This window comes from Dermochelys coriacea, chromosome 9 (genome assembly GCF_009764565.3).
Source record: "Dermochelys coriacea isolate rDerCor1 chromosome 9, rDerCor1.pri.v4, whole genome shotgun sequence".
NCBI lineage: Eukaryota > Metazoa > Chordata > Testudines > Dermochelyidae > Dermochelys > Dermochelys coriacea.
Window position 1 is genome coordinate 5,111,229 of NC_050076.1, and position 25,409 is coordinate 5,136,637.

At 45.4% G+C, this 25,409-nt stretch overlaps 1 long non-coding RNA gene across 1 annotated transcript; it reads right to left on the minus strand.

Moving 5' to 3' along the window:
- Positions 1-3,608: 3,608 nt before the first annotated feature.
- On the minus strand, positions 3,609-23,571 carry LOC122455655. Its single transcript, XR_006274019.1, has 3 exons — positions 23,560-23,571; positions 13,050-13,061; positions 3,609-3,740 (listed from the first exon to the last, which is right to left on the minus strand). It is a non-coding gene; the product is annotated as an uncharacterized LOC122455655 (long non-coding RNA).
- Positions 23,572-25,409: the final 1,838 nt, after the last annotated feature.

The window sequence follows — 25,409 nt, forward strand, 5'->3', positions numbered from 1 at the left end:
ACCTGCATTGGTACAATTATTATTTATCTTTTATATTGTGATAGCACCTAGAAGAGTAAACCACCTGTGGCCTCACTGTGCTATATGCTGTACAAACGTATAGTAAAATGCTCTTCCTGCCCCAAAGAACTTACAATCTAGGAGCCTGATCTTTAAGGGACAGAACTGTATGCACAATTACTGTGATTGCAAGAGACATAATTATCGTTGCATGTAAAGGGCACAGTTATCTGTATGCGCACACAATTCCCTAATCTGTGGCAATTGCATGGGGAAGTTGCACATACAAATATGTGTGCAGTTGCACATCTAACTTACTTAAAAACCAGGCCCCAAATGCTCCTTTGCCCGTGACACTGCTCAGAATGGATGTATCCAGAGAGGTTAAACTCTGTGAGGCTCAGACAGAGGGCCAGCTCCTTGGTCATAAATATTCAGTCCAACAGCCACAGGGGCCCATTTGCATCATGTTCCAGGCTCCTCTGCCTTGACTGTCTAAAGCATCTTTGCTTTCCTCACTGTCTTAACCCTTCTTTCATCAGAGTTTCTGATAAACCTGATCAGATTTTTACTTTAATAAAATGCTGGTGATAAAGTAGATCAGCTGACTGTAAATGGCTTTTTGGACAAAATGGATTTTTTTTCTCATTTTCAAATTAACAACAACAACAAAAAAAAAAAACCTGTGAAATGTTTGTTTTCCCCAAAATTGTTCATGGGAATTTTTTCCCCAGCCACCTCTACTTATTATCCCCATTTTATAGATGGAGAAACTCATGAATAGAGCAGTTGGGTGACATATCCAGAGAGATAGTGGCAGAAACAGGAATAAAGCCAATCTCTCGATGCCCAGATCTATAATTAAATCCTCTTCCAAAGTCCAATGATACTGACAACAGTTGTGATGATCAGTCACAAGAGGTAGTAGCCAAAGGTTCCTAGATCAAATTCTTCTCCAGTTTAGCGCCATCGATTTCAGTTGTGTATAGAGGAGGAAAGGAGGAAATTGGCCTAACTGGTTTATCTGTACTTCATCTGAACTCTTTGACCCTGCAAAATCACACTGGCACTCTCGACAGGACATCTTTTCTCATGAAAAGTCCATTGGTTTCTGCTCTGGGACGAGGCCGACATTACCCCAAGAACAGCCTGGTTTTACTGATAGGTGCTCTCAACCGTAATTCTATCTCAATGTATTTTGGTATGGTCATTTAAATGGTTATGATCCCAGCCAGAACCCAAAAGTGCTGAGTTAATGAATAATAATTCGCCTTAAAGTTAATCAAACAATTTAGGACCTCAGTAATTGTCCCATTTGGGTTCAATGCAAGCACTGGGTGAAAATCTGGGCCAGTTTTTATTTGGTCTACACCTGTTTGCCAGCGCTAGACAAGCCGTTCTGACAAGAAATTCTAACAAAAGGGAACAACATGAGGACAAAACAAGACAAGCTAGGGCAGTGTTAGACAAACTGAGACAGGACACGAGAGAGAGAGACATCACAACAAACTTGTACTGGATAAAACATCCCTGAGCGAGAGAGAGATCGGCCAACCCCTGGTTTAATGGTCCATCCGGTTCTTCTTCTTCACGTGTGTGTGTGAAAGGCTGCACCTGGACCCCAGTGTATTGTAGTTTTGACATACTGCACCCCAGACCACTTGTGGTTTCCTCTCCTAGTCTCACCTCTGCCCACAGTGACACACAGAAAGCAATGACAGGTTTCAGAGTAGCAATGGTATTGAGATGAGACATGACTGCAGCTTCCTGCGCCCAGATGCCAAGCACCTCCATACACTCTTTGACTAGTTTGTCTGAGTTGTGCAGTTGGGAAAGAAGGCAGAGTCTTACAGTTTTGTGTCCCTTCTTGCTCACCACCCCCTCTGAGTGGGGAATCGACTGATGCACCCCTCTTCTTCCTCAGTGCTATGGGGTGTGAGCATGAAATTCTTCTACGGTGGATTAAACCATCTCCCTTCCCCCTCCAGGAAATAACATGAGCAAGAATTAAAATGACTCATGCACACACATACATTGTGGGCATAGATTACAATTTCAGCAAAGTTCTCAGCTCTGGTTCACACAATCCAGTGAACTTAATAAAAAAGCTAGGCAGAGAAAGCAGAATGGTGCCAAATTGCCCCCCAGAAGCAGCAAAAGTGAAAATTAAGTGCTGTCACCACCTTTCCAAAACGAAATGAAAGCATCCTCCCCACAGCCACTTTGGCATTCATTTCCCCTCAGAACAGGGCAACTAAATTAAATCAGCAGGGGACTGGGTCATCCAGCGGATTCTTAATGGTATACGGAGTCTTTGGTACACAGCTAACTGGTTCAGTCCAGACGGGGTTCGTGGAGACCATAAGTTGATGGTGGCCTTTGTGAAATGGGCTGGTGCTCTCAGACCACGTCCTAGCGGACCAGTGACTGCATCACTAGAATGAGCTTCCCTCCTCCCCCTCCCCCGAAAGTCTCCACAGAGAGATGAAAAACTACATTTGTCATGGTTGCTGATGCACCCCCTCAACCCTAAAATTGGCTCGGGGTTGAGGCACCATGTGGAGAACCTTGCTGATTCCTGCTCTTCAGGGGACACCAGACACTGTGAATCCATCACCATCGCCGGCACTGACATCACTAGGAACATGGCTCAGTGGTTTGAGCATTAGCTTGCTAAACCCAGGGTTGTGAGTTCAATCCCTGAGGGGGCCATTTGGGGCAAAAATTGGGGATTGGTCCTGCTTTGAGCAGGGGGTTGGACTAGATGATCTCCTGAGGTCCCTTCCAACCCTGATATTCTATGATTCTATGATTCTATGGGTATAAAGCAACGTTCAAGCGAATGCAGCTTGGAGCCATTATGAACTCTTGCCACTGTGTCTGGTACTGTCTTGTCTCAATCTAGACCATGAATCTCCAAACTGTCATTTGTCCATCTACTGGGGTCTCTGTTTTCTAGCAGTGCCCAGTGACTGAGACTTAGCTCTCATGCACCATAATGCACCCAAACAACTTTGCAATACCACATCTGGGGAATTAGTTCCTGGCATCATTCCCCTTCCAGCAGTCAATCAATGTAGGCCTTGTTGTGTGTGATTTTATATCCCCTCCCTTCTGCGGGCAGAGCAAAATAAAATATTATTCCTGGTCCCAAAGTTACAAAGCTCTTTAAAAATCAATGGTTGATGATGATGGATGGCCTCCCTCTGCACAATGCGGCAATCACATTGGCATATGCAGCAGGGAAGGGGAATTAATTATTCTGATTGAGACTGGCACGACAAACATCCTGAGGTAGTTGTGCCGGGCACAGAGTTGTCCGTTTACTTTTCCTCGTGAGCACAGCTGCTCCCATCCCATGTCATCAAAGCCCTTTCTCCCACATCCAGCAGTGGTGGAGGTGTGAAGATGACCTTTATTATTCATTAGGAGGAAGCAATGCTCAGGGATGCCCCCTACTGTCTGGGCTCCCCACCCCATGCTCCCGAGCCAGACTCTCTTCCGTAACGCAAATGATGGTGATAGCTTGTGCCAACTGCATGCTGAATTTATTGTTTGATGTCCAGCTGCCGCACACTTTGACCATCACCTCCTTTTCCATTTCTTCTCTCTCCTAGGGTTACCAACCCTCCAGGATTGTCCTGAAGTCTCCAGGAATTAAAGATTAATCTTAATTAAAGATCATGTCATATGATGAAACTTCCAGGAATACAGCCAACCAAAACTGGCAGCCTTACTCTCTCCACCGGCAGCCATGTTACCACGAGCTGTTATCTTGTCAGCTTTCTCAGGATAAGTAGGGCAAGGCACGGCCAGTATGGGGATGGCGAAATCTTCCAGGAAGACTTGGGTGCTGCAGGAAGTGGTGTTGCTTATTCAGCAGAGAGTAGTTTTCCCTCTGAACGACGCCTCATTGTGTGGCTAGAGCAGGGACGTGGCCAAGGCAGGGGTGTTGGGTAAAGGAAACTGCAGAGTGGTATGTGTGCTTTTATCTTACCTCCCCAAATATGTGAAACTGTTGTACCATATGGATTGCAACAAGTCAAACAGATCTTAAAATCAAATTAAAATCCTTAGACTCAGAGCATGGAAGATACCAATCTATCTAAGTGCTTACATGACCCTGTCATTGTGTTGTCTGAGCACACACAATGAAGAGTCACAGACAGCATTCCTGTTCCTAGAATGCAAAAGGAAGCCAGGTGAACTATTGCTAAATGGCTGATTCAAGAGGTTACTTGATCCAACTGGTATCCCCCAGATAATGGAAATCCAGCCTGAAGTCAGTAGAGATTAATTTAAACAGTGGCATGTAAAATGTAAGAAGGAAATGAGGAGGGTGGGGAAGAAATTTGAAGAATACATAGAATACAAAGTCAGAAAAACAAATAACCAGGAATTCCTTCAGTATATCACAGATTCAGATATTCTAAGGTGAGAAAAGGACCATTGTGATCATCTGGTCTGACCTCCTGTGTAACACACACCTGGAGCAGACCTGTTAGAAAAGAACCCAATCCATCATGACCCGTATTCCGATGGTTAATTACACTTGTGGTAAAAAATGTATCCCTTATTTCCAGTCTTAATTTTTCTAGCTTCAACTCCTAACCACTGGATTGTGTTATATCTTTGTCTGCTAGACTGATGAGCGCATTATCAAATATTTGTTCCTCAGGTAGGTACTATAATCAAGTCAACCCTTAATTTTTCTAATCCTTTAATCATTCTCGTGGTTCTTCTCTGAACGCTCTCCAATTTATCAACATCCGTCTTGAATTGTGGATTCCAGAACTGTACACAGGGTTCCAGCAACGGTTGCACCAGTGCTAAATACAGAGGTAAAATAACCTCTTTACTCCTACTTCAGGTTCCCCTGTTTATGCATCCACATATCGCATTAGCCCTTTTGGAGACAGCATCACACGGGAAGCTCACGTTCAACTGATTATCCACCACAACCCCAAATCTTTTTCAGGGTCACTGCTTCCCAGGACAGAGTAAGTATGGCCTACATACTTTGTTCCTAGATGTATATGTTTATATTTAGCCATATTAAAACACACATTATTTGCTTGTGCCCAGTTTACCAAGCGATCCAGATCTCGCTGCATCAGTGACCTGTCCTCTTCATTATTTATCACCCCACAAGTTTTGTGTTATCTGCAAACTTTATTAGGGATGATTTTGTTTTCTTCCAAGTCATTGATTAAAATGTTAAATAGCACAGGGCCAAGAACTGATTCCTGTGGGACCCCCACTAGAAACACACGTACTCAATGATGATTCCATGTTTACATTTTGAGACCTATCAGTTAGCCAGTTTTTATCCATTTAATATTTACCATGTTAATTTTATATCATTCTCATTGTAATCAAAATGTTGTGCAGTCAAATGTCTTACAAAAGTCTAAATATGTTATACCAACACTATTACCTTTATCATCCAAGCTTGTAATCTCATCCCAAAAAAGATGCCAAGTTAGTTTGACAGGATCTGTTTTCCATAAACCCATGTTGAATAGCATTAATTTACAATTACCCTCCTTTAATTCTTTATTGACTGAGTTACATATCATTTTGCCCATAACCGATGGCAGATTGCCAGGCCTATAATTATCAGGGTCATCTTGTTTACCCTTTTAAAATATTGTCACAACATTAGCTTTCTTCCACTCTTCTGGAACTTCCCCAGTGTTCAAAGACTTGTTGAAAATAAACATTAACAGTCCAGAGAGCTCCTCAGCCAGTTCTTCTAAAACTCTTGGAACCAAGTTATCTGTACCTGCAGATTTAAAAATGCCAGACTTTATTAGCTGCTGTTTTACATCCTCCTGAAATACTAGTGGAATGCAAGGAGTGTTATCATCATATGAGATAATATTTTTCCCAAAAATAAATAGAAATATTTATTGAACATTTCTATCTTTTCTGTATTATTATTATTATTATTATTGATAATTCTACCATTTCCATCTATTAATGGACCAGTACCATTGTCAGGATTCTTTTTATTCCTAATATAGTTTTAAAAGTCTTCTTACTATCCTGAACTCTGCTGTCCATAGATTTCTCCTTTTGTCTCATTGCTTCCCTAATCAAATTTCTACAATTCCCAGCTCTGGATTTATATTCATTACTATCAACTTCCCCTTTCTTCCATTTGTTATTTATTTATTTATTATAGCCCCATTCATTTCCCCTTTAAAGCAGGTTGGGTTTTTTTAACCAGTACAGACTTCTTTCTCAATTGTGGGATTGTGGCTTATAGGGCCTTAAACAATTCCCAATTATCATTTATATTTTTCTGATTAAATTCTTCCTCCCAGCTGATTTGGCTCATAAGTGTTTTCAGCTTTTTGAAATTAGCCCTGTTAAAGCATCAAGTATATACATCTGATCTGGTTTTCATTCTGTTTGCACATAATAAATGTGATCACTTGGACCTAAGCTACCATTATTTTTTCGGTCTGTTGCAGTTCACACGCTAACAAAAGGCCCTGTTAATTGTTGTACTTTACGCTTGGGTTCAGACAGTTTTTTTACACCAGTGGTTGTCAATCAGGGATCCGAGGCCCCCTGGGGGGCCGCAAGCAGGTTTCAGGGGTCCGCCAAACAGGACTAGAGTTAGACTTGCTGGGGCCTAGGGCAGAAAGCCGGAGTCCCACTGCATGGGGCTGAAGCCCAGAGCCTGAGCCCCACCACATGGGGCTGAAGCAGAAACCTGAGCAACTTAGCTTTGCAGTGCCCCCTATGGGCTGGGCCCCTGGGCAATTGCCTGCTTGCCACCCCCTAACACCGGCCCTGGCTTTTATATGCAGAAAACCAGTTATTGTGGCACAGGTGGGCCGTGGAGTTTTTATAGTATGTTTGGGAGGCCTCAGAAAGAAAAAAGGTTGCGAACCCCTGATTTACACCATTTTCCCATTAGTTTATTGCAGAATCACTGTCAGAAGCAAGCAGCCTGTGAGAAGACTTGTGGGTTGGCTGGAGATAAAAAGAACAATTAAGGAAGATAAAGACACTGCAGAGAAGCTAAATTATTCCCTTACTTCAATTGTCACCAGGGAGAATACTGAGGAGATACTTGCCATTTTCAGGTGAAATGATGAGATGCTGTCAGATTAAAGGTAAAAGGAAGAAATGTTGGAAACAACCTGAAAACCTGAGGAGCTAGAGTCACCAGGGCCAGATGGCACATGCAGGAATTCAGAAGCAATTTAAGAATGAAGTAGCTGAGCTGTTTAAAAATTATGCAATCTCCCATTAAAATACCAAAGGGCTGGCAAATAGCAAATGTTGTAACTATCTCGCCTGCTTTGGGGCACTGACAAAAACATGAAACTCAGCCTTAAATTTCAAAGTTTTGTGAGGGTTTCCTAGAGCCCGTGGGCCCAACGTGGAGCAAACCTGGGCCATCTCTGCTTTTGTGGCAGTTCCACTGAGTTTATTTCACTTTCGGTATTTGGATTTGTTGGAACCCTAAACTGAAAGCAAAACCTCAGGGGGCACAAAAGTGAGTGAGTTGAAAGTGACTGCACAACTGCCTGTGTCACACGGTTCGGGCATCACAGTGCCATCACGTTGGGGTTGCAACATCTTGATGCAACAACTCTGGCCTTGGGTCCACAAGCCAGAGTCAGCAGAATGGGCTTCTTTATTAATTCCAGAAAGTAACCCCCAGGGCTCTTCATCTCCCCACCAGGACAAGGCCTCCTGTCCTGGAGGTATTGTTATTAGCAAAGTTGGACCAGGGTAGTATTGGGCGACCAGGGGTCTCTCAAACCTCCAACAGCCTTTACACCCCTTTACAGGCCCCAACTTCTCTGGGGCAGTGTTGCCCAGGTACTAGTTCTGGATTCTGCTGCTGGCCTGCTAGAAGACCTTGAGCAAATCACTTCTCCATATGTAAAATGGGGACTCTGCTCTGTATAGGTTCTTGTACAGTGCTCATCACCATAGTATCTGGGCACCTTCCAGCCACGCATTAAGCAACATGACTAACATCTGCCATATGTGACTTATTCTTTTTCTCACCCTCTCCCAAGGGTTGTGTACACCGTGGAGTGTTTGTTTTGGTACCGTTCTGCCATTAGTTTTTTTTTTGTGGATGTGTTGCTCTGTGTTGACGTTAGAGGAGGCAGGTTGGAGAAGTGGGAGCTCATTTCCACAGTCTCTTCTTGACAGAGCTACAGGCTGATGTGCGTGGCCTTGACCTGCAAGGGGCTACAGCCCGTTGGGAATTGCCTTGATGATGATTGATTACACCATCTGGGACCGGCCTCCGAGAAAGCTCTGCCCCCTCCCCCAACACACATGAGCTTTATTCTTATTGTAGAAGGCTCCAGTGTTCTGGAGGAGCAGAGTTGTCAAACATGGTCTTCATACTTGAGCTTTAGGCTCTTTTAAATATCCTTGGCACAGGCCACTGGGTTCCTTGAAGATAAAGACGTTGAACTCGATTCAAGAACCAACCCTCCTTTGGAAAGTGTTTTGAGTTCTGTGCATGAAAAATGCTGCATAAGAAATTAGGTATTCTTATTCTGCAGGCCCTTTCTGGAAACATACTAGCTAGTTCTGAGGCTATGTCTACACTACCATCAGATCGAATGCTCTGGCGATTGATGCACCGGGGGTCGATTTAGCAGGTCTAGTGAAGATCCGCCAAATCGACTGTAGATTGCTCTCCAGTTGACCCTGGTACTCCACCTCGAATGAGAAGAGTAAGCGTGTCTCCTGTCAACCCAGCACAGTGTAGACACCGCCATAAGTCGACCTAAGCTACATTGACTCCAACTACGCTATTCACGTAGCTGAAGTTGCATAACTTAGGTTGACTTACCATGGTAGTGTAGAAATAGCCTGAGATAGGCTATTCCTAGGGTAATTTAAAATAAAGAATCACCATCCCAGAGCTGAGCCTTGTGGTACATACATGGTTACCTTTCTTCACTCCCAGTTCTTTCCTGATGAATCCCCTCGACCCTGATTCTGCTTCTTAACCATTTTAAAAACAAATGTAACCTCCCTTCCCCTTTTGGTAGCTGTACTTTTGCAGCATTGTGGGTTTTGGCCTTTTTAAAACCAAAGCCGGTGTGAGCCTATTTGTATGTGTCATTCCCCTCAGCCTGCTGTCCTAGGCTAGGTCGTCCAGAAAGTCATAGTGAAAAAGGAGATATTGCAAAAGAGAAAGCTGACCACAGCTGCTGCTATGAATCTCACACCCACAAGGCTCTGCAGATTCTGGAAGGATCAACCTGTAATGTGATTCCAATAGACAAAAGCACGGTTTTAAAGAGACACTGCCTGCTGAACATGAGCTCCCAAAATGTAGGGGTTTCCTTCACAAAGTTTACTAGTCATTTGCTCACAGGTTAAAAGAAAAAAATGCAGTGAAACCAACTTCCTCCCCTCAAATCCCGTTGTGAACCCAAACACAACATTCTTGTGCTGATACGTAAGATCCAGAAAGTAACTTTATGTAAAAGTGAAACTGGATGGGACAAGCTCTTTAACCAACATGAGCAAATATAAATTATATCTTTCATACTCTCTGTTTTTAATCATCTACAGTCTTATTCTGAGAACAGGGAGAAGGATCTCTCTCCCCTCTTCCCCCCCCCCCCCCCCCGCACTTATCTCTCTCCCTCTCTCTGATTTTTTTCCTTAAGTGTCCATTTAAAATAAAAACTCCTTTATTTTGTAAGTGATCATGCCTAGCTAGACCCATCTATTGACTGGCAGAGTCAGTGCTAGGGTGTTCATCTAGGATGTCAAAATGTTGGACAGCTGGTGGGTGTTGGTCTATAGCTAGGAGCTGGCGTTGACTGCACCAGGATAAATTCACAAGTGCAGGGGGACTGAGCAGTCTTAATGGCAAGGGAACTCTTTTTCAGCAGAGATCAGAATTACTACAGATCTTACCATCTTCAGAATAAAATATATGGGATGTGTCCTGGCATTAATATTGCCATTATTACTGCCATGAAGAAAGGGGCAAATGTGAGATCAAGGGAAAAGAAAGAAAGAAGGAAAGACAGACTTGTACCAGGCATTATTTAGGACCAACAACATTTTGCTAAGGATGAGTACAAAATAATAGCACAAGCATGTGTGGACAAAATCGGAAATGCTACAGCACAAAATGAGTTATACCTAGCAAGGACATAAAAGGCAATACAAAGTTCTATAAATATATTAGGAGCAAGAGAAAGACGAAGGAAAGTGTAGGCTTACTGCTTAGTGGGGAAGGAGAGCTAATAATGGATGACATCAAGAAGACTGGAGTTTTTTATGCTTATTTTGCTTCAGTTTTTAGTAAAAGGATTTATGGTGACCAGATACTGCACACAATTAATATTAGAAACAAAGGGGAAAGAACACAAGTCAGACTAGGGAAATAACAGGTTACAAATATTAGATAAGATATATGTATTCAAGTCAGCAGAACCTGATGAAATTCGTTCTACAGTAGTTAAAGGAACCAGAGGAAGCAATCTTGGAACCACTGGTGATTATCTTTGAGAACTTACAGAGGACGGGTGAAGTGCTGAAAGACTGGAGAAGGGCAAACATAGCACCTATCTTTAAAAAGAATATCAAAGAGGCCCCGGGGCATTATAGACCAGTCAGCCTAATTTGGATACCTTGGAAGATGCTGGAACAAACTGTTAAACAATCAATAATGTAAGCATCTAGAGGATAACAAGCTAATATGTAATAGCCAACATGGATTTGACAAGAACAAAACATGCCAAATCAATTAAATTTCTTTCTTTGACAGAGTTACTGGCCTATTGGATAGGGAAGAAGCAGAAGGCATGACATATTTCGATTTTAGTAAGACTTTTGACACAGTCCAACATGACATTCTCATAGGCAAACTGGGGAAATATTGTCTAAATGAAATTATTATAAGGTTGGTGCACAATTGGTTGAAAGACCGTACTCAAAGAGTAGTTCTCAATAGTTCACTGTCGAACTGGGACCCCTGCAGTTGGATTCTGCAGGGGTGTATCTGGGTCCAGCACTATTCAATAATGACTTGGGTAATAGTGTGGAGATTGTGCTTCTCAAATTTGCTGATGACAGGAAAGTGGAAAGGGTTGCAAGCACTTCAAATTCAAAACAACCTTGACAAATTAGAGAACTGGTCTGATATCAGGAAGATGAAATTCAAAGACAAATGCAAAGTACTTAACTGAGGAAGGAAAAATCAAATATACAACTACAAGATGAGGAATAACTTGGGTAGGCGGTAGCACTGCTGAAAAAGATCTGGGGATTACAGTGGATCGCAAATTGAATATTAGCTAACAATGTGAGGCAGTTGCAAAGATTAATATCGTTCTGGGGTGTATTAACAGGACTGTTATATGTCCAATTCTGGGCACCACACTTTAAGAAAGATGTGGTCACATTGAAAAGAGTCCAGAGGCGAGCAACAAAAGTGATAAAAAGTTCAGAAAACCTGGCCTATCAGGAGAAGCTAAAAAAACTGACCATGTTCAGTCTTGAGAGAAGCAGACATGGGGGGGACCCAATAACAGTCATCAAATATGTTAAAGGCTGTTCTAATGAGGGCAACAATCAATTATTCTCCATTTCTACTGAAGGTAGGACAAGAAGAAATGGGCTTAATCTTCAGCAAGGCAGATTTAGGTTGGATACCAGGAAAGACTTTCTAACTTTCAGGGTAGTTAAGCTCTGGAACAAGATTCCAAGGGAGGTTGTGGAATCCCCATCCTTGGAGCTTGGACAGATACCTGTCAGGGATGGTCTAGGTTTATTTGGTCCTGCCTCAGCGCAGGGGGCTGGACTCGATGACTTCTTGAGGTCGCTTCCAGCTCGACATTTCTAGGACTCTATAACATGAAGCTAGATGGAGAAAACAGTCTTTCAAATGGATTAATTGCTTTGAATTATACTCTGATACCCTGGTGATCAGCATTTGGCAGGCTGGCAGGCAGGCATAGCCTCTTTTGGCACTCGAGAGGCTACAGAAGCAGAACTCTGGATTGGAGCAATGAACAACATAGCACAATCCAAGCCTCAGTCAGAGGAAGCTGATGGTGCTGATATCTTCCCCAGCTATTGCTGGGTCCTGAGGCAATGAGGAACTGTCCAGCAAAAGAACAGCTCCTCAGGAACGGCTCAGTGCTTAGTGCTGCAGGACAACAGGAAAAATTCAGATGTGCTGTCGAACAACTGGAGGCGTGCTGGGCTCTGACTCTGTGGGGGCAGCTGTGTGGTACACTTAGTCATCCTCCCAACTCTGGGCCAGCACCGGAAGTGGCAGTGATGAACCCCAAAGGAAGTAGCATAGAAGGAAGTTCCCCAAGTGTGGGGCTTGAGTAAGGGAAAGAGAGAGGGAGACCAGAGTGTTCCCCTGGCTCCACGCAAAATAAAGACAGATGATTGTAGAAATAACAGGAACCAAAGGACCACCCATTAGCAGCAATTCCCAGACTCTGCCAATCTACAGAACAGTAGTATATACCAGACCCTGATCCTGAGCAGAGTCGGACTGAGGAGTGAAGGAGGATAATGGAAGAGAAGGGAATGGAGTATGCTGAGCTCCCCCAAGGAAAAGGAATTAGAAGGATGGAAGGAAAAGCAAAGGGGAAGTGTATCAGGGCGGCATTCCGCCCATTAGCACAGAAACCTGCTCAGACTCTGCCGTTTAGGTAGCAACATTGTAGTGTTTATTTATGTTCCTTCCACCCACACCTTTACAGGCCCATGCAGCCATGCTATTTACTCCTGTAGCTCCAGCCCTTTCCCCAGGGCCTGGGAGGAGCAGAGAATTCCCTTGCTTGAGAACTCCGTCGGTCTGGGCTCAGCTGGCCCTGTTCTCCCCCAGCACTTCTTTCCTGTCTCTGTTTATCAATCTCCAGTGGCGCTAATTAGTTCTTTAGCTCCCCACAGCCTCCCAACCGGATTAGATAGCTCCATTCCATTCCCCGCTCTACGGGAGGCCACAGTGACCAGAGTGCTGGCTTACGGGCTAGCTCCCAGCACTCTGTCTCACACCTCTTCCCCGGCTTAACAGGGAGGTGTCTCTTTCCCCACACCCTCCCTTCTTCAGGTGTGTGTCGGGGGGGGGCGCTGAAATGTTTTAGTTCACACTCGACCATCTTCGCCCTGCAAAAGGCGGGGGCGGGGAATGTCCCTATCCCTCTGTTACTACCCCTCCCTGGACAACTTGTTGGTTTATTCTCCTTACTCTATGTCTGTTGCTGTCCCCCATTTTTTCTCATTAACTAGGGGTTCTGATTCTCTCAGCCCCATAAGCTGTCCCCGGAGCTCTTCCTTCCACCGTTCTGTTTTTTGTTCAACTCCTATCAATAATCTAGAGTTACTCTCTTCCCCCAAGTCTTGCTCTGAATTATCTTCTCCTCCACTCCTTTTCCCTAGGGAGGTCCCATTTTCTTCCTGGCTTGTTTCCTTTGGTTTACAGGTTTCTGATTGGTCTAATTCTTGACCTTTTCCCTCATTCCCTGTTGACCCAGATTTCTGCTGCGGGTGACCCTGAGCCCTGTTTTCCTTTTATAAGGGCAGAGGCTCCAGGAGCTCCAGTCTGTTCCTGTAATAATTGAATGAGGTAGTCTATCTACTACCCCCATCTGCTTCCATATGAACTTCCCCTTAACTTCTAGGGGTATCTCAGCCACTGGGAAGAGTCTCACCATGCTCTCTAACACTGAACTTCTGCCTGACAGCATCCAGTGGGGCTTCACGAAGTCCTTCCTGGCTGTGAGCATCCCAAGATGGTGTCCACCAGTCCCCGCTGGAGCTTCTGCCCAATCTTTACAGAGGTGTTGGGGGGTTTCTTTATTCATCTTTGATTGTCACCATCCAACCACAGAATTCCATGAACTCACATTCCATAACAAGGCAGTCTCGCTTTATATACCCCAGGCTGTCCCAGTAGTCAGAGCCAGAATCCATGGTCAGATGGGGGTCAAGAATCGGCTGGGTCGGGACACCAGGAGGTCAGAAGCAGGAGACACACTGGAGATCAGAACCATAAGTCAGGAACCAGAATCAGGCCGGGTCAGGATACCCAGGGGTCAAAGGCAGGAGACAAATTGGAGGTTGGGAACCAGAAGTCAGATGTCAGGAGTCAAGCTGGGTCAGGAGGCCAAGAAATCAAGCCAGGGAAGCAGGGGCAGGAAGCAGGAGGAGATAGCAGCAGCAGGAGGGAGCAGGAAGCACAAGGCACAGTTATTCAGATGGCTTCCTGTTACGACTGCTGGCTTAAGTAGGGCCAGTGGGCCAATCAGCCGCTTTGGGACTCTACCAATTGGACCTGAGGGGGTGAAGCATCACATGGGGTCAGGGCTTCCTGGGTCTTAGATAAGCTCTTGCCAGCAGGCTACCTGGTGGAGGGTTGAAGCATGGTTACTCCCAAGGCCCAGGTTTGAGACCCCTGGGTCATGCCATGGAGCCCCACGCTGGTAGCAAACCACAGCCCAGTTCCTTGAAGTTCTTCTAGTATCAGCCTTTTTTTCCTCTGTCCTCCTTGGTGAGAGCAAGTTGCCCTCTTTCTTCCCCTGAAATGATCACACCTCTCTCTTGGGAAAGTCCACTCCCACAAATTCTGCTGAGAGTTTGATCACTGCTTCCAGGGTCATTGGCTGGTGCCTCTGGATCCAGAAATGGGTGTTTGTTGGGGCAGCACTGGAGAAGTTGTTGCAGTATTGTGACATCTATTATTTCCCCCACACTTTGGGGGTGTGGTCTTAGCCAATAGGTAGCCTAGTCAGTTAACTTTTGCATTAATGCCCTGGGCCATACCCCTCCAGTCCCTCTAGTGGCCTGAAATTTATGTATATATTTTTCCACCAGGAGGCCTACCTGATCCAGGATGGAAGTTTTTACCACCTCATAGTCCAGGCCTGATCCTTGCTCAGGGCCTTGTGGGATGCCTCGTCTTCCTCTTACAAATAGGGTGCTACCCAGAGGGCACAAAATCCCTTATGCTATCTGACTCCCATTACTACTCTCTCAGAAGACATGTCTGGGTCACCCGCTGGGCCCATCTTGCATAGGTTAAGCCCCTGTGTCCTGCTGCTGTACCCCATTGTGAGACTCACTTTAGCAGTTGGTGCTGCACCTGTGTCTGCTCCTTTCTGAATTCTTGCAGGTTCTTCTGCTGTTTAGCTTGATGAGTGAAGAGGAGCTGACTTTCCCTGTGATGGGGCTGCCATCTGGACTGTTATTATGGTTTGTTCGCACTGTTGCTGACTTAACTGGTTCATGGCTACTACATGTTTTGATTGACCACCTGCCTGTGCGTCTTGCTTCAATTTTCTTGTGTTTTGGGATTGCTGTTCTGGAGTGCCTTAGAGTGTAACAGTCTCACAATACATGACATTAGCCATCCTGGTTGTATTTCATCCCTGGAGCCACTGAGGGGTGTCCGGATACCCAGGCATCCTGGCGACAGAATTCAGGATTGAGCAATTTAAATGACTCAAGGGATGGAGCTTCCAGCACTTGCCTTGGGAGGATGCCCCCTAGAGCTCACCGTCAGAAAGTATTTCCTGATCCTTATCCCAGGTGTCTCCCCCGCCTGTTCATTTTTGTCCAGTTGTTTCTAGTTATACCCTCTTTGTGTGGCAGCATAGTTTTTGCCCACTCCTCCTGCTGCTTGCAGAAACACTGAGTTCTTCTGGATGTGTTAATGTGACTCTGTTCAGACCTAGTGTTCATAAGAAGACAGTGCGTCCAGCAGTTAGAGCAACTGACAGAGTCAGAACGGCTAGGTTCTAGTCACAGCTGTGCCATTGGATTGCTGTATGACCTTTGCTAAATGCGCTTTCTGTGCCTCAGTTTGCCCATCCTTCAGGCTGACAATTCTTAAGTACCTCACAGGCCTGGTTGTGAGGCTTAATTCATGATTTTTGGGTAAAGCCCTTCAAATCCTTCGACAGAAGAAGCAATGAGAGTGCAAAGTCTCCTACTAGGCATGGCCCCAAAGGGACTCTTTGAGGCCTCCATCACAGAGGATCCGCAACGCATCCTCGACACGAGTTTTAGGAGTTAGGGGGAATGGGAATAGAAAAGCAAGTGCAAGCTCCCATAAAGTCCATAGCATTTGCATCCACCTGCACCAGGTCTGATGTTAGCCGCTGGACTTCAATGAACTTGCATCACTTTACAGGCCAGCATTTCATCCTACTTCCTGTGTTTCACACACTGGAGATTTTCAGTAGAAATACTGTAGAAAGGAACAAAGTTCAAACACTTCATCATTATCATGACAAATCCCAAAGCCCAGGGCCTCCTTGCAAGTTGAGCACCATCCAGATCAAACTTTGGAAAGGTGCTTAAGGTGGCCTGGTGGTATATTCAGTTTATGTCCATCACTGGTAATCTTGTTGCGACACCAAAGCTTTTGATGCCCGCATGATCGCTGGCCATGTAACAGCATTCCTTGGTACACACACTTTGGAATTCATTGGCCTTCCGTTCTAATTATATGTCCATACCAAGAAATCAGACAAAACTGACCTAGTGCTGATGGAGATGGTTGTTGAGTTTGACTTTGAATATCCTCATATCTGATCTTGTACCAATCCCAGAGGGCCAGTGCAAACAAAATGGGTCCTTTTCCAGATCTGAAGTCAGACACTGCAGTGCTGGGAAATAGCTGTGAACCTGAGGGGCATTGTGGGTATTGATATGCAAAGAAATGAACTGAGCTCCTGGCTTTCCTGGGCCTGATTCTTATCTGATTGACACTATGTAAGGAGTAACACCACTGAACTCAGTGGCATTAAACACGTGTAAATAGGAGAGGCTCAAACACACTATATTGAACACTGCCAGAAATCTACAGTGCAGTGGGTCATTCTCCAGCCAGGTAGGTCCTGCTCTGTTGCTCTCAGAGTCCCATTGCAAACATGTGCATATTGTCATATATTTTTCAAAATTATTTAGGGCAGCTCTAAACAAGAAACTTTTGCTGGTATAATAATGCTGGTTTCAGGTGTGACTTTTATGGCATTTTTACACTGGCAAAAAGCCCTTGTGTAGATGCAGTTATACAGGGTGAAATGCTTTGGCTGGCATAACATATTTGGTTTGCGGAAATGATAGGCAGATTGGCAAACTAATTCTGCCTCTCCACTAGGCAGTTTGGCTGGTACAGTTATACCTGCAAACCCTTTGTAGAGTAGACTACTCCTTAGAGAATCATTACAGAAGTTAGAAATGGAAGTTATTACTGTTATATATGAGGTGTATTTCGGTAGTACCTAGGAGCCCCATTGTGCTTGGCATTGTACAAACACAGAACAAAAAAAGCCTCATGATCTATTGGGTCCTTTTGCAGTCCCTGAGGTGCCAGGCAGAGTTCTTCCCCAGAGTAAATTGTTCAGTGCTTTGTCCAGTCTTCCTGTAAATAACTCAAGCAATGGGATTTGCGCAGCCAGGCAAAACCACAGCATTTCACAGCACAGGATGCAATTAGTCCCTATGTATCTGAATTGAGCCCTGTAGTTAGACTATGTGTATTTAGACATGTTCAATGAATCCTATAGCAAGATGCATTTAATTTGTATATGTACTTGTCTTCCAAACATTTTTAAGAGCTTGCAATAAACACAGCCAAAGCGATCACTCAACAAATTGAAATCACAGCTGTGTTAATGGGGCTACTATATTTGGGTGAAATTTAACCCTAATGACTTTATCTTGTAATCCGGTAAAGTGAATGGGTCAACAGAAGTTATGCTTAGAGAGCGGAGTGGACATTTCTCCAGTGATATCACCCCTGCTGCTCTCTTGATTTAATGTTCATCCTTGGTTAATGCCTCATCTCTCCAAACACCCACAAACTAACACATTACTGTAGATTTCCCCTGCCCTGCCCCAGCAGGTCCGTTTATTCTGGGTTTAATAAGCGTAATGAATTCAACTTAATTTTCTAGGGTTTGCTTATTAATCCCTTCCTTTGCTGCAGTGGCTGCTTTGTTCTCACCTCATGCAAACAAAGGGCTGCTGGTGCCAGGTTCGAATACCAAAGATGTACTGTTATCTCTTTCTGCTATTCCAGCCTGTTCCACTAAAGGCAGAAAGCGAGGATCTGCCTCTCCAAAGTTGTGACAGACTGATGAGAATGTGAGTGGGATGTCTCATCCTAGCAACTGGGCCCATGGAGGGCATAAAGGATCTAGTGGGCAGACACTTGTAGGTTTGTAGATTTGAAAGGCCCAGGTTGTACGTGATGTATCTTCATCTAATAGTTGGGTCTGTGGTGACCAGCACATGGGTTTTCTTCCACTGCCCCTGCAGGCTGCCTGGGGATGTTGAGCCAAATACAGCAACAGAAAAAGCTTCCAGTGTATGCAAAAGTGTGTATGGAGGAGATCTCCAAAGGCATACAGAGCAGTTAGACACATGGCTCCCATTGAAGGTCAGTGGGATTTGTGGGCCCAATTCCCATGCATGATTTTGAAAATCTCCCCAGAGATACATGGCCTAGGCCGATACACCAGGTCTTGTAAACAAGCATCCATGTATCCCCATGCATCCACACCAGGATCACTAGATGTTGTCTCAGATCTCAGCCCACAGGTGGACACTTTACATCACTGCCAGAATTTTCATACACCAAAATGCATCCATCCCTGTGGAAACTCCAGCGGAGTTACATTAGAGGTGAATCTGGCCCAGTGAAACCAGGCATGATGACTGAATCTCACGGCAGTTCGGAAGAGCGCCCAGCAGTGGGGATGCTTCTCTCAATTATTTGAGTCCCTTGGAAATCTCAGGAAACACAGCCCTTCAGTCAGATTTCCAGCAGCCACTATTATGGGTTGGGCTGAAAATACTTATGTTGAAAACCTTGTTGAAAGTTTTTGGGCACGTTCACTTATGATCCTGGTCACCCTGGGGAAATGCAGAGGCATCAGCAAATATGTGGCCAAAAAAAAAAAAAGTCATCTGAATATTTTCAAACTTGTCAAAAGTTTTCATTCTAGTTCAGTTCAAGTTTGGGTCAGTTTTAAGTGTTATCCAAATGTATATTCACCCCTCCCTAGGAGAAACATTCAGCAAAATTCTGAGAAAGGGGGCCAGCTTTGTGTGCGGTGCAGGAGCCATCTTGGTGGCAGAGGGGAAAGGGGCACAGAGTGCGTGGGCTGGGAATGCAATACCAGGCTCATTTTTGCTGCTCCTTTAAAATCAATTTGTAACTCCCCCCCCACCCACACACTTTCCCGATGGGCGCAGTCTACTGACTGCAACTAAACAAGCTAGAGGACAGACCATGCCCCCGAGCAGGCCACACCCCCTGTGGACTAGGGTAGGCTCATTGAGCAGCAGGGTAGCTAATCGTCCTGCTATTTAGAGTGAAACTGATCCCTGTGCAAAGAGCCAGCACAAGGCCCATTTACAAGGATGGGTTGCAAGTGGTACATTGACTTGGGCTTATTCCTCCAGGTTTACATGAGGGGGAGCAGGTGGGTTAAATGGCCTGAATTCTACCCTCAGTGTTAGCTTGCCCATTCCCCTACCTGGTGCTCTCTTGAGCGTGAGGCTGGAATTCTGTGTAGCTGCTGCATGGGGTGGGTCAGTGACAGGGGCGCTGAGAGCTTGAACCAAACTGTAAACCCAGTATATGATGGAAACCACTTTGAGACGGGAGTGCGGCCGCACCTCGGGTTCCAGCACCTATGGTCAGTGAGGAATCCGCACCCCGCTCTCCCCATTAATATACCCGTCTGGTAGAAGCATGACCCCGCCCCATCCCTGTTGCTAACTCACACATCCCGTGATATATATTCTATTCTTCCTACTAAAAAAACAAAGACAAACCCCCAATGCAGAAAGAGAACTGATCACACATTTTGCTGTCCACTAAAGGGAATCCTTTTGAACGCTGTTTCAAAATAGCCAGAGCTGGGTGGATTACGTCACATAACACTCTCCGCACCTCTTCCACCCCCGCATCCCCTAAACAGGAGCTTTTAAATTCTGGGACTATGACAAAGGAAGATGGGGGCGTTGGAAGTAGCTCTGTTGCCTCACGTTGTCTCCGTGTTGCGGAGTTCACAAACACAAGGTACACAGTCAGAACAGCCCAGGGCAAAGTTTGTACTTTGCTTGAATCCGAACTTTTGTTTACCAAGGTAATAAACCAGTCTCCTCTTCCAGGTGTAAAAGCTACTCTGAAAAGGCATATTTGTATTGCGCCCCGCCTCAGCTGTATGGTATGTACTCCTCGTGCTACTCGGTGTGTGCGCTGCCTGGACTGCTTCTGAGCCAGGGGGGAAAAAACAAAAACCCCACAACCTCCGTATACACATAGGGAGGAATGTGGCTGTTCTCACAGTGGAATTAGGAACCTGGGAAACAGATTAGGAGCCCCAAGAAACCCTAGTGCACCACTAATCTAGCTCCTGTACTCCCACCTGTGTTCTTTGAAGCCCAGCCCTTCCCTCCTCCACAGTATTTGGTGCATTTGCCATTAGGTTTGCTGGATAAATCCTAGTGCAGAATCCTGGGCTGGTGGCCCTCTCGGCCTGTTTGACAACTCTGTTTAGGCAAGTTGAGCTGCAAACACTTATACTGTATGCAGCTCTCCACCAAGTTATGTACTCACTTTGCCTCCCCTCACAAATTGCCCCAACAGGCCCCACGCATTAAATAACATGAAGGATTTGGTTCGCTCTCAAGAACGCTGAAAAAATGTCAGCATTGCCGTTTCTTACACCTCACCTTTTACTCCTAGGTTCGGGCCATGATGGTAAATATGGTCAACTCCTGATGGTATATACGGTAAAGTTTAGGCAGAGCAGACCCACTTTGGATTAAATGGGAAACGCTCCAAATGTTTACCCATCCCTTGCCACCTGTTCAGTGGCCCCTGAGCTTCCAACCCATTGGCAATTGGGCTCGGACACTTGGGCTAACATCTGCTCTCTAGAGAAAAAATGGCATTCGTTTTTTTAATGAGTGGAAGTGGAGAGGACCTTATCCAAAAGATGGCACTTCCTGCAACCCACACTCATCCCAGGCCAAGACGTTGGGTTCGGTGCTGTCTCAGAGAGAAGAGTGCCATCTACCGAATAACCAACTCCACTTCCTGCAGCACTTCTGGATTTTCCTTGGATTTCTCCCATTCAGCCACTGCCCCCACTTAGCTTATCAAATGTTATGGGATGGCATCTGGAATTGCTAAGTGTTAAATGCAGGGGTTGCGTAGACTCTTGCATGAGTACACACCAGCCGCAGGTCAGCAGCAAACTTTCCTCTATTACCTGCTATTTCTTTAGGGACAGACTCAAGGGAGCTGCTACCATCCAATAATATTTAAGCTGCACCATTCATGCTATAAAAACCTGCCCACCACACCAGTGCCTAACATCAAGACTGAAGGGAAGACGACAAAGTGTCAGGAACCCAGCTGGCTCTGGACACTGTTGCCTAGCAACCCAATGAGCTCGGCTGGGCCGAATACACCCTCACTAAGTGACTGTGATCCCTGACGGCCCAACGGATCCCTATTACAGCCTGGTTGCAACAGCAGCCCAGTGGCTGATCAATGCTTTCCGCTCCCCGCAGCTGTGCCAGGCCTACTTCCAGCTTCCTTGCACTGCCCCTTGCCTGCTCCACTCCAGGCCTAGTCCCTGCCTGCCTCTGAACTCCTGATTCCTGGATCTGACCATTGACTTGCCTCCCAACCACGATGCTGGCTCCACCCTTTGGTTCTGTTCCGATCGCTAGGGCGCACCACCTACACCTCGCTATGTGACAGGACAGACACGATGTGTGGCATACAGGAGAAAGGGAATAAACTCAGAACATGAACAGCCTGGTAATGGCGACAGTCATGAAAAGTCAGGGATTCAGTTTGCTTAAGCATTCAGAACGTCTTTGGTCACGAAATCAGAACCCCAATCGCAATCTGAACCAAACTGGACTCTAAATCTTTTTTTAACATTTAAAAATGTGGGTAGAAATTCCTCTTATCATTTTGTTTTATCCTTTGGTGCCATAATGTTCACCCATGCACCCACGCAACCTCCTCCGTGTTGTCCTAAATTGGACTGGAAGAGGAAATGCCCAGAGTAAGACTGTTCTTCTTGTCTCTCAAGCCCAGGTGGTACCAGGACTTTACTGTTATAAGAGGACCCATTCTCAGGAGAGTTCCAACCCACTTGCACTCCAGAGCCAAGCAGTTCAGAGGCAGCTCCAGATATGAATGCAGAGTGAATATGTTCACCATTGGTGGGTTAAGGTAGGGTCATTGGAGCAAGAGGGTCCATGTTTGGAGGGAGTTTCTGACAATATTGCCATGGACCATTGGACTTTAAGGATCCTTTATCTATAAAGCGGGAACAGCAGCTTACCCTTCAGCTTTGTCTGCTCCAGTCAGAGTGAACTTCCTGGTGCTCAGATCTTGGACAATGAGCAAGCACTGGGAACTGAGCAGAGATTGCCCAGCTTGCTGCAAAGACCTGGTGGTGGTTTGGAACAGCAGAGATCCCCTCAGATATACTTGAAAGACTACGGGATTGGGCCCCATCCAGAAATGATACCCCTGGAGTGTGGATGTGTGCCCACTTCTGGTGCTGGGAAAGATGGACCCAGCCTGGTACCTCCCAAGAAGAAAAAAAATGTTGCCCCACTTTTGGTACAGGTCCATTCAGCAGCCAGATCAATTAGAGTGGTGAGAGGCTTGGAACTTGCTCTATATGGGTTATTATTTCATGTCAGCTTGATGAGCACATTCCTCTTCTCCTTTAACCACTCCAACAAGGCAGTGGCTGAGCCTTGTGTTCTTGTAACACATTAATTTGATCTTCCAGAAGTGGTTGGGAGTGGCATCTGATGCAGTGTTATGTCAGAGGCAGAGTAGATTGCATACATTTTTTGATTGCCAAGGTCTGAGACAGATTTTATTGATACTGATTAGAAAAAGATTTCTGCAAATGTTGGTGCACATTTTCAATGCATTTGCTCCAACCAGGTTATACCCATTTTGCATCCTCTTTCTGCTAAGTGCCACTGCCACCAATGTTCACCCAAAGGGAGAAATTTGCCCCTCTGCAGAAGGCCAGTAAAGGACTATGGACATCACGTAAGTGGAATCACACAATGGGCTTGAGTGGGACTTAAAGGATACCTTCTGCTGACCCTCAGAAATTTGTTTTCAGTTAAAGTCACCCCCATGCAAAGTCACATGGACATGTGGAAGAGTAACACAGTATGGGTTGATTTCTTCCTACTTCATGCCTGGGTGCAGAGCTGGGCCTGGAATGGTTCTCAGCTCTAGAGGGTATGGTCTGTCCCTCACCCCATGTTTTGAGAGCCCATTAATTCAGTTTGTTCAAACAGGAATTATTGTGGGGAAGTTCTATGCCCTATGTTATAGGAAAGGTAGAAGGTAGGTGATCACAGAGTTCCCTTCTGACCTTGGAATCTATACCTCCGTTCATGGAATCTCAACTGGAAATGGATACATGTGCAGAAGTCTTTGTATTGGAATTACTTGTGTAGTCATCCAGTCAGAGAACCGCAACAATCCTATGTGACCTATTGGACAAACTGCAACTAAGCAACACAGCTTTTCAAATATTTGTGATCAAACCACAGAGTCAAGAGGTTGGTTTGTTTTAAAAGATTCAAAGAAGGAATAAAATCTGAGGAAACTGAGAGCGGTTTTGGGATAATTCCGTGAGCAGAAAAAACAGCTGCTGTTCAAATGACCAAACCTGGGTGCCTAAGGTTAAAGACCTAAAGCAGATGGCCTGATTTTCAGAAGTACTGAACACCAAGGGAAGGAGGTTAATTGAGACACAACTGTGGTCAGAATTTGACCTGTGATGGCTCTGATGCTGCAGAGACTTACATATGAGGGCTTGACTTTAAGGCATGCAAAGATTCCCATTGAATCGAATCAACCATGTGAGTCCAATGGGAATCAGAGCAGGTGTCAACAGCTAATTTATGCCCAGGTTCAATAATGAGCACAATCTGTACATCTAGGCAATGGCAGGGCGCCCAGAGCTCTTGGACAGAGGTTGTCTCTTTATCACTTTTACCAATCTAAAGAAATTAAATGAGTAAATAGATAATAACCAAAGAAATCCCTGATGGAGTAGGGAATTGGCAAACTGCTTCTGACAAAATAAGGATCTCCCCCAGCCCTGAACCCAGTACTTATTTATCCAGGGCTTGCCAGGGCTGAGCCTCAGTCCCTCTAGGCTTGGCAGTTCATAGCCCTGGCACCTCTGGGCTTGCCATGTCAGTTACGAAAGTAAAAAAATTACTTGAGCCCTGGCACCTAATTGCTTATGCCCTGGCACCTCTTTCATTACAAATTGAGCATTGCCTGAACCGTCATCCATTGCAAGAACCAGACTTGAACAGAATCCGTTTTTAAGGTTCTGAAGTCTTCAAATAAACAGTGGTTGTTTTTTTCTCCCCGTTTCTGGTTGAGACCTAGAATTGTCAAAACACAACAAGAAATGCTCTTCTGGTGCCATTTCTGCCTCTTAATAGAAGACAGCCACTACCAAAGATGAATTTGGGAGCAATGGACCCTAGAAGTGGGATAGGCCAGCCATTCACCCCCAGATGGTGGGTAGGGGTAGTGGGCCTACATGTATGGGGGCTGGGAGGGAAAAATGGCTTTGGGTTTCCCGAGAATAGAATGCTGGAGGCATTAGATGGGACGCCCCCAGGAAAATTTGCAAGAGGAAGAGGAAGCTGTGGTTTATTGAGGAAATAAGCAATTGAATCAACTGTTTGGATACAATATTACGGTTCTGGGTGTGCTGAGGAGAACCTTGCAACTGGAGATCAGAGTGCCAAGGGCTATTGCGGAAAAGGGTTGTGTGAGGATTAGGGAGGGAGCAAAGGTTGTGCAGCTTTCGAGCAGGGAAACCTCAAAAGCTGTGGTACATATAAATAAGCTTCAGCTAATGAGCCAGGGTGAGTTCCTCAGATGACATAAGTCGAGGCATCTCTGTTGGCTTCCCCTAGACTTTCGACTCCTTATACAAACTGCAGCCAGATTCAGACATCGATGAAGTTTGCCCATCCTGAGTTGAACTCACTTTTACTGGTTTCATGGGAGAGCAACAGGTGTGGGAGGCATTGTTGAGGGGACGTACCATTGGAGGCTGTGCATCTCTCATCACGCAGTCCCTCTGAGCTGACTGGCAATCTAATGGGAGTGTGTATGCTGCAGAAGGAGGGAGGGATCAGGGACAGCCATTCTCCAGGGATAACCCTCTCCAAGTGGTGTAACGCACGATGCTGTAGGTACCATCAGTCACCGCCTCTCAGACGTCCCCCTCCTCCATGCCGTGTGAACACTCCTGCTGCGCCCATGCTGCTAATGCCATGGGAGGGCTGGAAGAAGTGCAGAGACATATTGGGGGGGGGGG